The sequence below is a fragment of the Lathyrus oleraceus genome, chromosome 5 (assembly GCF_024323335.1).
Source record: "Lathyrus oleraceus cultivar Zhongwan6 chromosome 5, CAAS_Psat_ZW6_1.0, whole genome shotgun sequence".
Classification (NCBI taxonomy): domain Eukaryota; kingdom Viridiplantae; phylum Streptophyta; class Magnoliopsida; order Fabales; family Fabaceae; genus Lathyrus; species Lathyrus oleraceus.
In genome coordinates, this window is record NC_066583.1 from 575,701,997 (window position 1) to 575,721,306 (window position 19,310).

Here is a 19,310-nt window from a genome sequence, read left to right on the forward strand (position 1 = left end):
AAGGGGTTAATTACGCAATGGGAAGGTGTTAGGCATCTCTTGTATCGCTTTGACCTTTGCAGGATCAACTTCAATACCTCTCTCGCTGACAACAAAACCCAACAACTTGCCGGAACGGACCCCAAATGTACATTTGTTCGGATTCAGACGAAGTCTAAACTTCCTCAAACGCTGAAAAAGCTTCAACAAATGCTCAACATGTTCAACTTCCGTTCGGGACTTAGCAATCATGTCATCAACATAGACCTCTATCTCCTTGTGCATCATATCATGAAACAAGGTAGTCATAGCACGTTGGTACGTGGCTCCGGCGTTCCTCAGACCGAAGGGCATCACTCGATAACAGAATGTTCCCCAAGGTGTGATGAATGTTGTCTTCTCCATATCTTCGGGTGCCATCTTGATTTGATTATAACCGGAAAATCCGTCCATAAAGGAAAAAACTTTGAATTTAGCTGTGTTGTCTACCAACATGTCAATGTGTGGTAGAGGAAAATCATCTTTAGGACTAGCCTTATTCAAATTTCTGTAATCAACACACATACGGACTTTTCCGTCCTTCTTAGGCACAGGCACAATATTGGCCACCCATTGAGGATATGTAGAAGTCACCAGAAACCCCGCATCAATTTGCTTCTGAACTTCCTCTTTGATCTTCACTGCCATATCTGGATGAGTTCTTCTGAGCTTCTGCTTCACAGGCACACACTCAGGCTTCAAAGGTAGGAAATGTTGCACAATATCTGTATCTAGACCTGGCATGTCTTCATATGACCAAGCAAAGATATCGGAATATTCTTGTAGCAACTCAATCAATCTCTTCTTGACAGACTCTTCAAGAAGTGCCCCAATCTTCACCATACGAACACAAACCTCAGACCCCAAGTTGACTGTTTCCAGATCTTCAAGGTGCGGCTGAATGATCTTCTTCTCGTGCTCAAGGAGACGGGTAATCTCATCAGGAATCCTTTCAACATCATCTTCCTCTGCCTCGAATACAGGGAATTCAAAATTGGGAGATGGCGTTGGATCATTATGTTCAATGGGTTTTAGAATCAACCTGCATAATGATTTTGGTTAATGAAAAACTTTAGAATTTAAACAAACAAATCATTATGCAGATGAAAAATGTTGCTTTTATTCTTGTTTTTATGGGTTTTTTGTGATCATTTATTTCATGCAAAAAGCAAAAAGTGAAAACAAATGGAAAAACAAATGTTTAACAATGCATTAATTGAATGAAATATCATCGTATAAATGCTGCCAACAATGTCATCACTTATCCTTTTGGCATGGGAGAAGGGTTTTAAACAAAGTGAATCATTACTCTAATCTATGGATGACTGTAGGAACATCTACAACGACCCAATTGTGGCAGACACCACCAGGTATGATGAAGTTGCTCAAGTCCTCTGCATCCTCTTCCAAGATAGCAACAGCCTCTTCAGATTGGTCAGCGTGGATGAAACCTCCGCTCTTGAACAAACCTTGCTCGTTGAATGTCCCAAAAGAATAGCCAATGCCAGCCCGGGATCTATTGTCTTCAAGCTCAATCATCTTCCCCAAACCCGCAACTGCACCACATTCAATGGCCAATTTCGCATCTTTGTAGGAAGAAAATGAAGGAGACTTCTTCTCAATTGGTTCATCAATAGATAAAGTTTGGAAAGGCGTTCCAACTTCATCCTCAGCGTCAATATACGAGAAAGAAGACAAGTGGCTAACCAGGAGAGCCTTTTCTCCCCCTACCACAACCAGTTTCTTGTTCTTCACAAATTTCAGCTTCTGGTGTAGGGTGGATGTCACGGCGCCAGCCTCGTGAATCCATGGTCTACCAAGGAGACAGCTGTATGATGGGTGGATGTCCATTACCTGGAAGGTAACCTGGAAATCACTTGGTCCAATCTTGATTGGGAGATCAACTTCCCCAATCACAGTCTTACGCGACCCATCAAAAGCCTTCACAACAACACCACTCTGTCTCATAGGAGAACCCTGATATGACAATCTAGCGAGTGTGGTCTTTGGCAATACATTCAAAGATGATCCAGTGTCCACCAGCACGTTGGACATGGCATCAGATTTGCAGTTCATAGAGATGTGTAAAGCCATGTTGTGGTCTCTTCCCTCCTCAGGGAGATCAGCGTCACAGAAACTCAGGGTGTTGCAAGCAGTGATGTTTGCAACAATACTGTCAAACTGTTCTATGGTGACGTCATGATCAACATAAGCCAGATCCAAAACTTTCTGCAGAGCCTCCCTATGGGGTTCTGAATTCAGCAGCAAAGATAGTACGGAGATTTTGGATGGCGTTTGTAGAAGCTGGTCTACAACATTGTACTCACTCTTTTTGATGAGCCTCAGCATCTCATCACATTCTTCGTTCACAACGCCACTCGGGCCAACAGAAGAAACAGGAGTCTTTTGTATAGAGGAGGGTTTGGCAACAGGTGTCGGATTCTGAACATTAACAGCCGTCCCAACCGGACGCTCAACGGAATCAGAAGCAACAGCTCTAGCCTGAGGCTTAGGAGCAGAAAACACACGACCACTCTGGGTCAACCCGCTAACATCAGCAATGTTGGTAACAGAAGTTGACGACAACGACACTTCCTTCCCATCTCCCACAGCAATGGGATTGTATTTGAACGGAACAACTCTGTCAGAGGAATAAGGCACAGGGCCTGCAGGCTTGATTACTAATGAAGGAGAGACCTTCGGCTTGCTGCCATCATAACGGATGACAACAGGCTCAGGCAGTTTGAACATAGGAGATATAACATTGACCTCTGGTTCATCTTCATCAACATTGCGATTCTGCAGAATCTCAATGGTACCTTCATCTAGCAGCTCTTGAAGCTCTCTCCGCACTTGGCGACACCCCAGTCTATTAACAGAACAGATGCGGCACCTGTCATGGTCATGCTCCATATGACTATATTCGCACAGAAGACGATGCAACTCGACCAATGACTGTCGAATATGACTGACATATTTGACTTTGTACTTTCCAGGGCACCCCTGGACCATATTCACAGATTTCTCATGCTCGGGCAATGGGTTCTTTGTAACGTTGGGGCCTGAGTCCTCGAAGCTCAGTATGCCGCACCGCATAAGGTCCTGAACCTTAGTCTTCAGCTGAAAACAGTTCTCTACATCATGGCCCGGAGCGCCAGAATGATAGACACAGTGCAGGTCAGGCTTATACCACCACTGAGGGTTGACCGGTATAGCCGGAGGATCTCTTGGAGTAATCAGTTTCCGCTCTATTAAAGAGGGATACAACTCTGCATAAGACATGGGAATCGGATCAAAACTGATCTTCTTCCTATCATAATTCACATTGGCCTGATTACTGGTGCTACCACGAGGCTGGTAAGCCTGTTGCTGTGGACGCTGTTGCTGCTGACGATACTGTTGAGAAGATTGTTGCTGATTGTGTTGCTGATGCTGATAATTGTCCCGGAAAACAGGTGCTATACTAGCCACCTGGTGCTGATGACGTACTGGCTTCCTCTTATCAGAGGGTCTCTTGGATTTAACATGAGATTGCACAGCATGTGCCTCCCCATCTTTCTTCTTAAACGCCCCATACCGTTTAGAAGAGCCTTCATCTTTAGACAACCATCCCTCACGGACGCCTTCCTCCAGTCGCATCCCCATGTTCACCATCTCGGTGAAATCAGAGGGAGCACTTGCAACCATCCACTCATAATAGAATGAGCTAAGAGTCTTCAAAAAGATCTTAGTCATCTCTTTCTGTTCCAGCGGAGGAGTAATCTGAGCAGCCAACTCTCGCCACCTCTGGGCGTACTCCTTGAATGTCTCTTTATCCTTCTGAGACATGGCCCTGAGTTGATCACGGTCAGGCGCCATATCAACATTGTATTTATATTGCTTGACGAAGGCTTCGCCAAGATCATTGAAGGATCGGATGTTTGCGCTATCAAGGCTCATATACCAACGAAGAGCCGTACCCGACAAACTATCCTGGAAATAATGGATCAACAGTTGATCGTTATCTGTTTGAGTAGACATCTTTCTGGCGTACATGACCAGATGAGCAAGAGGGCAGGTGTTCCCCTTATATTTTTCAAAGTCAGGCACTTTGAACTTGATTGGAAATTTAACACCGGGAACAAGGCAAAGCTCAGCAGCGGACTTGCCAAACAGATCTTTCCCTCGGAGGGTCTTCAATTCCTTTCTCAGCTCAAGGAATTGGTCGTTCATAGCCTCCATCTTCTCATTAACATCTGGGCCCTCAAACGGCTCAGAATGATAGATGGTGTCGTCTACCCTAGGCATGGTATGCACGACGGGAGGAGCAGCAACAGGGACCGGGCTAGATGTCGGCATGTGAGCAAAAGTTAGGGCAGGAATATCAGGCATGAAACCTGAAGGCATACCCCAAGGAAACCCGACTGGCATGGCATTAGGCACAAAATGAGCACTAGCAGCTGGCACAGTCGGAGCGACGACTTCTAATATAACAGTCCTCTGGGGAGGAGTTGCAGGAGGTGGAGAGGGTTGGTTCTGAGCAGACAGAAATTGCTCAATCAAAGCACTCAGACGAGCGACCTCTTCCTTTAACTCACGGTTCTCTTGTTCCAATTGATCCATTACTCTGGCAGAATTGGCTCTTGTATAGTACCGGTGAGTCAGCTTGTCTTCAAAATAAATGAAGAGCACAGAGTTAGGCCACAGACAAGAAGACCAAGAACGACACCTGCTTATGCAAAATGATGCATGCGATGTTTGTGCATATGCTTAGTTTTATTTTCAAGGAACCCTTAGGGCATTTATTTGCAATTTTGAGTATTTAAAACATTTAATAACATATGGAAAATATCTCATCAAATATAATCAGAACAAAGAAGTACAACATTTTTGATCATATTACAAAGGGAAAAGGAAAATAAACATCCTATGGATCCCTAGAAGCTCGGGATGCTGGAAGACGAGAAACACACAGCTTCTTGATCTCTCTCTCATAGGCAGCTTCCATATCCGCTTTCTCCTTTGCAAGCTGATCATACTTCCTCTTCCATAACTTGGAAGACTGAGGAAGCAGAGAGGTCAAAGTATCATTCGGATCGTCGATCACCTGATGCTCGAGAAACTCAATCAGAGCGTCTTTCTCCTTCAACTGATGAAGCAACTCTTCTCTTTCACGGATCCAAGCACGTGAAAGGTCTTCTTCTCTCAACTCCTTTACATCTTTGGTGGGGAGGGTTGAAGGCCCAGACACATCCAACGGTGTAGGTCTCGGATGATCGTATGTCATAAGGTATACAACAACTCTCTGTCTGACCCAAGAGGTGTATGGCTCCAAAGCAATGCAGTTCTTCGGACCCAACTCATTCCTACTCTTCTTGCAGATCTGGCGCCAGGCGCGGACAAATCTAGCTTTCAGGCCTTGGGGATCTTTACCCTCCTGAAAGAACACACCTTCTAACAGAATGTTATGAGGTTTATCCTTTAGGGGGAACCCAAGCTGACGACGTGCTAGAATAGGATTGTAGCTGATCCCACCACATGTACCAAGAAGAGGCACATTAGGGAATTCACCACAGTAGTCAATGATCTGCACAGTATCATACATGCGATCATACCAAGAGATATCGTCATTAGTGAGAGACATGAGTCTCTGAGACCACCGTAGACATCCCTTATTCTCCTTGAAAGCAAGCGTCTGCGGCAAGTGCGAAATAAACCACTTGTACAGCAAAGGCAGACAGCACACGATAACTCCTCCACCCTTTGCATTCCTCAGATGCAAAGAGACATAGGTATCACCCAACAGAGTCGGAACGGGATTAAGAATTGAGAAGATCCTAATGGCGTTCACATCCACAAATTTGTCGATGTTGGGGAACAATACCAAACCATAGATAAGCAACACAAATAAAGCCTCAAAGGCATCCTCACTCATGGTCTTCCCATAAACGGTAGCTTGAGCAATGAGGAACTCGGAAGGAAGACCCTGAATTCCACCTTTGGTAGTCAGATTAGCTTTAATCAAAGCTTCATCTATGTGCAACAAGTCTGCAATCTCTCGAGCAGTCGGAATACTCTCTAGGCCACTGAACGGCACCTGATCCAGAATCGGGATCCCAATAAGATGAGAATACTCCTTAAGCGTCGGCAACAACTGGAAGTCCGGAAATGAGAAGCAATGATACAGAGGATCATAAAACTGTGCCAGAGTACTCATCAAACCCTCATCAACCTGAGTAGTCAACAGAGGCAGAAGCTTCCCATAGCGAGCTTTGAAACCCAAGGGATCTAATACATAAGATGTCAGATTCCTTAACTCTTTCACATCAGGCTGTCTAAAGCTGTACTTCTTTGTATGCCTTTTCGGTCTTTCCATGTCTAAAAATTTTGCAAATAAACCCTTTTAAGTTCCTTGAAAATTTTCTGATTTTTCTGATGACATTAATGCAGATGAATGCATGAATGCATGAATGCAACAATCACACTCAAGGATCAAGCAAGTCACACCAGACAAAGGTCATGGGAAAGCTCATTGTATCCCTAATATCAATCATCCATTTTGGTGGATTATGGTTTTCACCTTATCAACACCCAAGTTCCGTTGATATTAACGGTACATGAACCGGCTCTAACATCCTTAATATCAATCATCCATTTTGGCGGATTATGGTTTGCACCTTATCAACGCCCAAGTTCCATTGATATTAAGGTTGTCTGAACGACTCAACCATGAATCACGGGTTTGCTGAGAGTCACGAGCATGGTGTCTCGGTTAAGAACCACCCAAAGGGAGTGTACTAGGGTTTAAACATGCCGAACATGTTCTACCAGAGGTTCCCATAATCATCGTCCCATCTTTCGGATATTATCGGAGGAACGAATACTCGTATTCCAAAAATATTCTCAATAGAGACTCTTATGAGTTTAGTATCGCGTAACAATCGCATCAGAACTGACATCTGAGCGACCTCCGCACTACGTCCTAAAAATAGGCCAAGATGGGTTTGGTAAACTACGGTCCTTGGCTTCTAAGGCACATGATTGAAAGAATAATGCCTAACCACAAATAACTTGTGTGACATTATTAATCCAACATGACCTCCACCAAGTGAATGGACTCGCAAGTCAATTGGCTAAGGAATACTCCACACCAGTCGACAAGACTATGCCATTCTCCTATCCTAGAGTGCACTCGAGTTCGGGTATATAACTCATCTCACAAAGATCACCAAAGCAAACAACAATTGTATATCAAGCAACTCAAACATTACAATCAATACAGTTATCCCAAATTATACAAAAATATGTCAAATAACAAATAAACAAATATCATATAACAAAGGTGAAAAGTAGGCAAAACCACCAGGGAAGGTCTAATGTTATCCCCAGCAGAGTCGCCACTTTTCTGTAGCGGTGTATTCGTCACTTTATGATTTATTGATTAAACCAAAAGCAAAGCATACAAAGAATCGAGTCGCCACCGCACTTTTATTTATCCAAAGGATTGGCTAAAAAGCGAACAAAAGCCTAAGAAGTTTTACACATAGAAAACTAATAAAAAGATCAGAGAGTCTGGGTAATGGGTTAATTACGCAATGGGAAGGTGTTAGGCACCCAAAACGTCCTAGGTACTCCTAGGGAGCCCTTTTCACACTTGTTGTACAAAAATGTTTATTTGTTTATGACATATTGTGCAAACACGATTGGGAAGACGAGAAAAGAATATACAAGTTATTATTTTTGTGTTTGAACGGATGAACCCGTTGCCTACGTACCTTCCATGAAAGGTAAGGATCAAAACGCCGTAGTTCAGCTAAAAGATTTCCAAAATATGAGTGGGTTCATTTTAAAACAAGAGCACTAAGGCTTTTCATTATCAACGGGAGAAAACTCAACCAAGAACAACAATCCACCATGCAAGGATAGCTTCAACATACTAGTGAGGGGTTAACCCTATAATAAGTATGGAAGACTTACAATCAACTCACTAAGGATATGGTGAGATTTACATCAACCACTATGAGAATTGAAACCTATGGCTAATGTATGAAAACATATCAACAATGGACAAAGCCACAAAACAATTGAATGAGTGAAGTTAATTGATTATGAGTATTCACAAAAGGATGGTCAAAGTATGATTAAGATTCAATTCAGAAAGAAGTGTTATGAAAATGAAGTTTGACAAGCAAGGACTTAGGGTCCAGGTTTCTAATTTGAAAAGACATGAAAATGTTTGCACAATATGTATTTACAAGTTTCAAAAGTCAACAAGTGAAAAGGGGGTTTAGAAACAAAAAGGGTGTGGATGAAGGAGTGTAAAACTTCCTAGAAGTTTATCTCTTGAAATCATATAGAAGATGATTCAAGTGTGTCCTTGGGAATAAGCAACAAAACAAATAAGCAAATAAAAGCAAGGTGATACCGGATGCCAATCAATGGACTTATACCAATCTCACAAACAAAGGTGGATACCGGATACCAATCAATGGATTTACACCAATCTCCTAAAACAAAACAATGATACCGGATGCCAATAAATGGACTTATACCAATCTCACAAGGCAAAACCAAACATGGATATCAGATGTCAATCTATCTGGACTTATACCAATCTCCACAGGATGATCATAGGAGTACAAATGCCAACAACATGGACTTACAATTGCATCCTCACATACAACAAATAAACACAAGCAATAAGCAAGGAGGACATAAGTGGCCAATGAAATGGTCTTACACTCAATCCCTTCCAAATCATAGGAACAATGGCCAATGAATGGACTTACAGTTGATTCCTCAATGGACAAACAAAGATGTCACAAAGATATGAAATGATGATCATGCAATAACGAGCAATTACTGATGACAAATGCACAAAGGCAAACAAGTAAACATGTACAGATGAATCAAGCAATCAATCAAACAAAGTCAGTTAGCACCCACTATATACAAGCAATTAGGCTCAAGCAAGGGTTAGACTTAAAAGTCAACTGGAATGGGGTAAATGGTGCTCTTAACCTTAACATTGAGAGTTAAGGTGAAGCAGATGAAAGGGTATGAGGGGTGTGCCTCATTGCTCTTATCCCTGGTCAGGGAGAGCATTGAATGATAGAAGGTGTGGGAGTTCAGAAAGTTGGAACTCTCTCCACAAGTTAATGACTCTATAGATCTTGGGTTAAGATCCACAATGCTACAACATGTAATGTGAGCAAATGGAAGACACACAGAATAGTAGGAGATGGACTACACATCTCTTTTATCTACCAATTGCCTTATCAAAGGACTTTTCCTGCTTGGGGACAAAGATAAACAATCACAAACATTGCCTCTTAAGGAGGACTTCAGACAGGTGCCTGGCCAAGTAACAAGCCAGGTCTTCCAAACTACATGAAGAAGAGAGGTTATACCTAATTGGTTAAGCAACCAAGCAAGTTCAAAATGAACTTAAGCAACTAATGTACCTGTGGAAACATCAAACAAATCAGTATACAACTCAGATAAACAACCAACAGTTAATGCAACAGACAACCAATATAAGTAAAGGCATAAGCCACAAGTCAATCCCAATTGAATCAACATCAACCTACAAAACACAGATTAGTACTTAAAAGCAAATATCAAATGCTCTCAATATGAGGCATCATCAATCGTGTAACTTGCATGTGCGACCTGAAACAAAGCTCCAAACATGAGAAGCAAACCACTAGGACAAAGCCTAGGGTCAAAGGGGGGAAATAATTCAAAACAGAACATGAAAATTGACAAGAATCAAGATTAATCAAATTAGAACATCATCCAAGTGGTCTCATGTCAATATCATTCATCAAAAGAATTTCATAATCAAAATGTGTCAAGATAGGCAAGTTGAAACCACATAGAAGCAACAGAATGATCAAAGGCATATTAATTCCAGAATAACTCAATAATTCTCAATAAAAATCATGGCTAAACAGGACACATCAGATGATCTACACACCAAAAATCATGGCATTTGGATAAGTATAAGCATGTCAAAGAAATTCACTAAGTCAAGGTAAGCATTAACAAGCTCAAAGGAAGCACAAATTGATACATCAACTTAAGGCAATCCTAAAACAGAGATGACATGTGATAAATGACTCAAACCAAAGTCAAGACAAACTTCAATGTGTCTAGAAAACATGTGTAAAATTTCAAGCTCATATGATAAGGCACAAGAATTTCACAAATCATGAAAGTTCAACACTCATCAAAAGTCCAATTATGACCAACCAGCAAAGAAAATCTCAAACAAATTGGAAATGGATCCAAAAATTCTACAAAAATTCATGATCAAACTTAACATCTAGAAGTAGCAACATGCAAAAATTCAGATCATTTAGCATTTAATTGGCATGGCAAAGAAAATCAACAAATTGGACAAGAAATGGTGTGACACACATTGTCACACCTCCATTAATCACATTATAACTCAACATCCAGAAATGCTAAAAATCCAAAATCAACACCAAAAGGTCCCTAAGGATGTCTAGTTTAAGCATGTCAATTTTCACATTCATTGGATTAACCATCATCATTTCACAAAGAAAATAGCAAGCAAGGTGCAAAGTATGACATGCAAACATAAACCCTAGGCCAAAAACAATTTCAACCGTGCACAAATTCTGTAAAAATATCCATAAAATGGGAGACATCATGAAGATCATTGTGCAAAAAATTTCATATGATTTGGATTAGTATTTTTTGAGTTATGAATTTTTGAATGAAAAGAAAAATTAAAAAAACATGAAATAAGGCATATGAACATGATAAGCATAAGTGGAGAAAATGTACAAAGCAAATATGTGAAATGCATTGGTCCGGAATCGAACCGCGTGTGAATTTGAATATGGCGCCAGGCTTAAACGCCGCGTTTCATTTAATTGAAACGCTGGCCAATCAGAAGCTGGCATTTGGAGCACTACATGGCGAAAAACACCGAAACACATGCAAACTCGGCCAGGCAAGATCAAAGTGAAACTGGAAATAGAAACCCTAGCTGTTCATCACGTATTCATCATGTTCTTCATCATCATGATCCAACTTGCACAGAAATTCATGAAATGCATGTCATTCGATTCATCTCCTAACACACATCACATATCCAGCATTGATTTCATCTAATTCTAACTATGTCAAAAGAATCGATCAAAGAAAGTTTCATCAACCAAAATTCAAATCCACATAACTACTTCAATATTGCATGAAATCAATAGATCTAAAGTTCAGCATGATCAGTAATGAGAGATCTACAAGATGCACATAATTATTGCAAGAATTAGAGCATTCGAATTTTAACCTTGTTGATGATGCAGAAGTGAAATTGTGATTCTCAGGCTTTGGCAAGTGGAAACAGATGCTCAATAATGATTATAGAGATGATTGGATGATAAAGAACAGCTCAACAATGCTTGATCTCGATGGAAATCTCAACTGCCATGGATATGCATAAAGCTTCAACAACTTCGATTCTTCAAGAATTCTCGCAGGATCTAGCTTCAATCTACTTCAATAATGCTTATGGATGATCAACAGAACAATAACAATGCAAAAGCTATGAAGAAAAACGAAGAAAAAGTTGAGAGAATTTTGAGAGCAAAAGTTTAGATCTGAAATTCTGAAGTTGTTGTTGGTGAATTCTGTTAGGATTATGCTTAAATACCACCTGCTAATCAAACTTGTTAATCATGTTTAACCAAAAACCCAAGGATTAGTGGAATGAGCATGTTTATGCAATTTGGCCAAAACACCCTTATGCTCATGCAAGGCAATGGAACAGTGCGAATTTCACTTGGAGCAAGCTCAAAAATCTGTTTGGAGGCAAGTGAGATTGGTTGGAATTAAAATTAATGCACATTTTTCAAATTGATACTTTCCCTCCAAAATTCAAATTAATTCAAGTGAAAAAATGCAATATTTTTGTGATGAGAATTAATGAAATGTGATGCATGATTATGATAGAGCATATCAAGATGGAAATGTCACAAAAAGAACCATTCCAATTGGCCATTTGGTGCAAAAGTTATGCTAGCTTGAAGTTCAAAATTCATTGACAATGATTTGATCATAATTCTTCAACCACACATGATAAATTCATGTTCTTGGACTTTTTGGAAAGGTGAGAGCAAGATTTTCAACTTTCATGTTGGACAAAATTTCATTTGAAGCTTGCATGATAATGTAAATTTGAGGAGAAGACCTTTCCATTTTTGGCAGTTTGAAATTACAGGTCACTTACTATTTTTGGCAACTTTTCATCTGACCTCAAATTCTTCATTGTTGATGTTTGACATGTCAAATGAGACTTGTATGGACATGAATGAGGTCTCTCTAACCATCTCCCACCATCAAATCCATGATTAAATGCATATTTGACTTGTGTTGACTTTTCTAGGGTTTCAGCTGACCTAGCTATGCTCAGATGAAATTCAAGCCTCTTCCACTTGAGATCTTGATTAAAAATGATATCATAACTCATATGAGCTCTTGTGAATGATCATGGTTCCCAAATTCTTCAGAATGGCCACCATCTATTGGTCAATGGCTGCCTTTGACTTGCTTGACCTAGTGTTGCTTCATCTGCAAGTAACAAGGTTAGATGACAATATTTTTATACTTTTGGTTAGTAAACAAATGAAAAGCAATGATATACAAATGCTAAAACATGCTTGGTGATCAAGGACCACGCTCAAAAGAGAACCCACCCACAGGGAAGGAGGCAAGGTGCATAATGATCCTTGAGGCAATGATATGATATGATATGATATGATGCCATGAGGGATCTTAGGGCCAAAATTGGGGTCTTACACTTACGATGTTCTATAATTCACTTAAGGACACCGTACCTTACGATATTCCTTAGTTACTCTATCTCTCATCAATCCGTCCTTTGTGTGTGACCCTGTAGGTTTTCGTGACGTTGGCAATTATATTAAATCACGCATTTAACATAATAAACAGTGAGCGGTATCTAGCAACACATCACTGCTACCCAAGACACGAAAATGTCATGTGATCTGACAAAACCTCCTATGATAATAATTATGTGTATAATTACCCTTTTGCCCTTATGTCTATATTGAACACAAGGCATAGACCGTGTCATCCTTGTCCAGTTCAATATTGGGCCCATAGACATTTATCCTGTTATGCAGGATGGGCAAATTCCATCTAGGTCACTCATGTCCCTCAGCATGCTTCGTGGAGTACCCATCAACTGTCTTTATGGTTATCCAGTTACAGACAACGTTGGATCAGCAATAAAGCACTCGACTCTACATCTAGGGTCCATAGTGGTTTCAGGTCGAAGAGTGGAATACACTATTATCACCATGAGAATAACTTATGACACTTTGCATAACTTTTTATATAGTATTCTCATAGCGGGTCAATCCGGTATAAATATTACTCCTAATATTCATACCTATGTTTAAGACTTGATAACTCTTTATCCATGATCCATGAGATGTGATCATCAGTCTACAAACATAATAGTCTTAATGCTTTAATATTATCCTACTTCACACTAAAGCTCGACTACAGATACTTTAAGAATAGTGTCCTTATGTTTAATGTGTTCTCATGATTAAGTCACACTTAATACATTAAACGGACTATCTATTCTAGGGACTTTATTAATCAACCATAATAAAGAAAATGCCTTTTATTATTAATAAATAATTCGATACAAGTACCAAAACGTATTGGCCTCTAGGGCTTACACCAACATTAGGTACTCTCAATGGCAACATGTCTATCAGAAATCAAACAGAGATTGGCTTGTGGAGCCACATTCGTTCTGAGATGTCGAAGAAAGAAACTCTATCCATCAGTCGTTTCACCTTCAACCAGAGCAAAGGAAATGGGAAAGACATTGTTGTCGTCGTCTTGTGCAACTGCCATAAGCAAAGTACCATTGTATTTTCCATATAACCAAGTGCCATTAATTTGAATAATAGGTTTGCAGAATGAGAAACCTTTGATGCATGGGTCAAACGCCCAAAAGAGACGGTGAAAGATTCTATTACCTGTAACACAGGTTCCGTCTGGCATCATTGCTGGCAATGTCTCCATAATTGCCACAGTTCCTGGGACATATGTTTTTAGTGCCCATAAAAACCGTGGTAATTCTTTGTATGAATCCTCCCAGTTGCCGAATACATGTTCAACAACCTTTGTCCTCGCAATACAGGATTTCTTGTAAGATGGAGTATAATTATATCTTGTTCTGATATGGGATATAATTATACTCACCTTCACTGATAGGTCTTTATTAACCAGCGACGTAATGTCTTGACATATCAATGCAGTGCTCAATTTACGGTGATCTTGTTCAACGTTAGTTGCAATGCAACTGTGAGGCGAGTCTATTGAAGTTATCCCCCAAGAGTCGTTTTTCTTTTTGTAAGACGCAGCCAACCAAAACTTACAAAGGATGTTACGACATTCGATGACATACCTTCTCGAATCAGTGTGTTTCACTGTAAAATCAGCAGAATTGTTCATGTGGAATTTTTTGATAGCTCGCACACATTATTCTTTGGTGCGGAACATGTCTCCCACCTTTAACTCGCCTTCTGATCGTGGATACGGGTTATAAAAACACTATTGGATGTTTAATCATCATGCAGATGCATGTTTGTCATATGTTGAGGCGGATTGTAGACATGACTATGAGGTATTGGCGGTGGTTGATCATCATCTTCAATGTCGTTGTTCAACATATGATCGATCTGTATCTCGGTCTCCTCTTCTTCTTCATCAACGACGTTCACTTCTGCTTCTGCTTCTGGGTTGACGTCATCTGAGCATTGTGGATCAATTCATCAAATTCATCCCGACTGGTTATTTGAGACAGCTGAGATGGTATACATGGATGAAGAGTAATATACAACTCAATACAATTGCAGCTTGAATGTTCATGACTAACAAACATGTATTCAACATCTTCATCATCCCATACCTTAAGCGGGAAAAACTTGCATTGACTGTTCTAAAAAAATATTGGTTTTTGATACGTGATCTTTGACACAATACCCAATCCTATGTAGGATTGTATTCTTTTTTTCAAATGCAGGAAGGTTGAATTTCTCTTGATCGTAAGTCGAATGGTATCGGTGTTTCGAAAACAAAATCCGTATAACTTAGACTCGTATGTTTCACCATTGCAGTGAACATTAACACTATATTTCGGTGAAGATGACATTGTGCATATGAAAATTATTTTCTTGCTGCAGATGAATGTAGGTTGAGTGTTGGATGTTGATAGTAAGACACTTAAATAGGTGAGTGATTTGTCTCACATGCAAGCTAGTTCGAGGAATGTGTCACACATGCAAGCTAGTCCGAAATGATGTGTCAAACATGCAAGCTAGTCTGAAATGATGTGTCAAACATGCAAGCTAGTCAGAAGTGACATGTCCAACATGCAAGAGAGAGAGAGAGGAAAGCAATGTGTCACACATGCAAGCACACACTCCAAATGAATTGGCATCTCCTTACAATCCTTGCACATAGGCGCCAATCCATTTGGTGACACCATGTCTTGCATGCATGCAAACCTCGAAACCAAACATTCAAACCTAGGTGTGTCATGCATGTACCTATGGAGGCGCCAATTTGAATGGCGACACCATGTACAAAATGCAATTGGGCGCCAATTCATTTGGCTACCACATGCAAACACAATATTCCATGCTCCAATTCATCTGCCTATAAATTCATCGACACCATCAACATTTCTTCCACACCATCACTCACTAATTCTTCTACAATATCAAATCTTTCATCTGCAACAACTTCTTGTAGTTTCATCTACACCAACCGTTTTCATCCCCGACAAGATGTATATCCTCACAATGGGCGAATCACACAGAGGAACAGTTGCAAACATAACAACTTATGTAAGCGTTTTATTGTTTTGTTATTTGTTTTAATAAAGTACCTTTTAATAACATATCAACTTAGTAAAGTTTTTTGTTCTTTCTTTTATAGGATGTTTCAAGGTTCCGTACTCGGGTCCACGAATATGTCCACATGGACCCGATGATTCAACCTTATGTTGAACTTGCCGGTTTGGGACATATAAGCAAAATTATGTCTTGGTCCATGGATAATAAATCCATTCTTGATTTATGCGAAAGATGGCATCCCGAGACCCACACATTCTGGTTCCCAACCGGTGAGTGTACCATGACGTTAGAAGATGTATACATGCTTTTGGGACTGTCCATTGAAGGTAAGGCTATAAATGATAAAACCAACTATGCAAGTTCAATTTGCATGGACCTCTGGGAGACTCATTTGTTAGATGATAACTCAAGAGGTTAAGGTATACTCCTTTCACGCCTTAAGTCATATTATAACAGTTTACACTTAGATGAGCATTCTACCGAAGATGCTCGAATAATAAAAATTAGGTGTTACATTATGCTTTTAATTGGTTCTTTTTTATTTTTCGAAGATAGTGGTTCTAGTATGCATATTATGTATTTACCTTTACTAAGACATGTAGATAGAATAGGAAGTTATAGTTGGGGATCCGCTTGTGTGTCCTATCTTTATAACTCTTTGTGCAAAAACTCATACAAAGACACATATACCTTTTCTCGATGTGTTGTTTTGCTCCAAGCATGGGGTTGGTCAAGACTACCGTCCCTAACACCCGTCAACAACAACCCTTTCACATTCCCGTATGTACAAAAGTAAGTTGTTTAAATTGCTATATATTTACTTACTTCTTTAACGATTATTATCTCTAACTAATATTTTTACCTTTTTGGTGCAGATGGTCGATACGTGATATGAGTTATAGCAAATATCCTAGACACTGTATTACCTAGTATCGCAATCTGTTGGATCACCTTCGACCGACAGACATAAGGATAATAACCTAATTATTTCGTTATAATTTGTTAACTTCTTCTACCAAGTTTATAATCCAAGTTACTTTCACACTTTAGTTCATTTGGCATCCATACCTAAATTTGGATCATGACCATGAGGTCAACGCTGAAGACGCATCCGTATGGATTGCATGCACACCGATAATAAGATTCACAACTGTGGAGATGTACAACAATGATCGTGTGAAGTTGCAGTTCGGTATGCACCAAAACATCATAGATCCCCCAGCAAGCCTAGGAGAATAACATTTGCGCAAAGTTAATGATCAATGGAACTTCAATCCATTGCAAAGCTTCGCAAGATCTGAGTGTCGCAAATGGAAGCACCGCCATGACCATGTCTTAACTGACGCAGTGATGCCAAATGAAGAAAAACCAAGTCGTACTTATATGGCTTGGTACAAATCGGTTGGTTTTTAGTTTATCGCCAAGGATATGTACCTGTACGACCCACGCCAACAAACTTACACACCAGACACCTCAACATCTAACCCCCAACGACATTGTCAGACCGGATACACACAACCCCCTGTCCGTCAAACTTTCCGTTCCACAAACACGCAAACATACAACCCAAACATTCCATATATTATTATTATATTTTATTTTATTTATTTCTTATATTATTATTATATTTTATTTTATTTATTTGGAGTGTTAATTAATTAATTGGTTGTTAGGTAGTATAATAATTGATTATATTAATTGACTTGGTGTGTATATTGTGTTGGTTTAATTTATTTGAACTAAATAGAGATATTATAATACTATGTCTTATTGGGCCTAATAATTAAACTAGAGATATCATTTCTTAAGCCCAAATATATACTAAGATAGTAAGAGGTGAGGAAAGTGAGAAGTAACACTCATTTGATCATTTTCAAGGCAACAGAGAAAGAAGAGAGGAAAAAGTAAGGAGAAGAGGGAAGAACATGGGAGAAGCTAGGATTTCCAGAAAATTGAAGAGGTAAGGGGGAGAATCCTTATTATTATGGGTTAGTATAATTGGGTCAATGGGTAGAAATATGTTTAGGTTAAAATCCCTAATTTTCATGGTTTTGAAATTGTTAGGTTTTGATGAGTAATCTTTGATTTGTGACGATTAATTGCGTTTAGAATGGATATATGGGTGAAATTGAGGGATAGATTGAGAATCCACTTAGTTTATTAACTTTCATTACAGTAATGGTAACATTAAGAAAATTTCCAGTTTTAAACTGAGTAACGGGTTACCCAAAATGCGTTAACGGGTTACTTGCTGAAAATCTGCCCAGGAATTGAATTCTGTTTTCGTGTTAACGGGTTACCCAAAATGCGTTAACCGGTTACTTAGTTAAAAATCTGCCCAGGAATTGAATTCTATTTTTGTGTTAACGGGTTACCCAAAATGCGTTAACCGGTTACTTAGTTAAAAATCTGCCCAGGAATTGAATTCTGTTTTCATGTTAACGGGTTACCCAAAATACGTTAACCGGTTACTTGCTGTTGAAAAAGGGAAAATTGAGGATTTTAAATGCTGTAATCATTTTGAAATGAAATCTAAGTGTGCGTATTTGATAACTAGCCTATATTTGTGAATGGTATATTGTTATGAATGTGTATACGTACCATTAGTGGATAATTCATAGAGTTGAATTATGGTTATATGTGGAATGTTAAGATGGTATAGATGATCTTAATTGCATATGTTATTGGTATTTGTACATTCATTCATGGCATGGTCGGCTTTATGGTGGAAGCGGTGAAATTGTGGGTTCACATGGTGATAGACGTTGATCCTTGAGTGGAAATAGACGTAGCAGACGTTGATCCTTAAATGGAAATAGACGTAGCAGACGTTGGTCCTTAAATGGAAATAGGCGTAGCAGACGTTGATCCTTAAATGGAATTAGACGTAGCAGACGTTGATCCTTAAATGGAAATAGACGTAGCAGACGTTGATCCTTAATTGGAAATAGACTTAGTGACTTTGATTTTGTCCGGATCGGAAGCGTGGCTTGGATTCTAGATATTGAATCGGAAAGCGGTGAAACATTGGGTTCACATTGTGGTACCACATGCATAGAGTCACATGTCTAGCATTAAGTCACATTAGAGTTATGTGATAATTGAATGTATGCATTTATGTGATTATGATGTGTGTATGAGATATGGTAATTGAATTGGTGATGTTTGGATACATAACTTGGCAAAATATGTGATTATGTGATAATTGTAGTTATGTGTATATTTAGGAATATAGTATTGGATTTTAATATTATACTCCTTGAGTTTTGATGGATGTTTGAAACATGTGAAATAAATGTTGGTTAGTATTATTTACATGGTTATACAAGGTGTGATGAATTCCGTTAATTGTTGATTTAATCATTCTGCTTTATTATACTT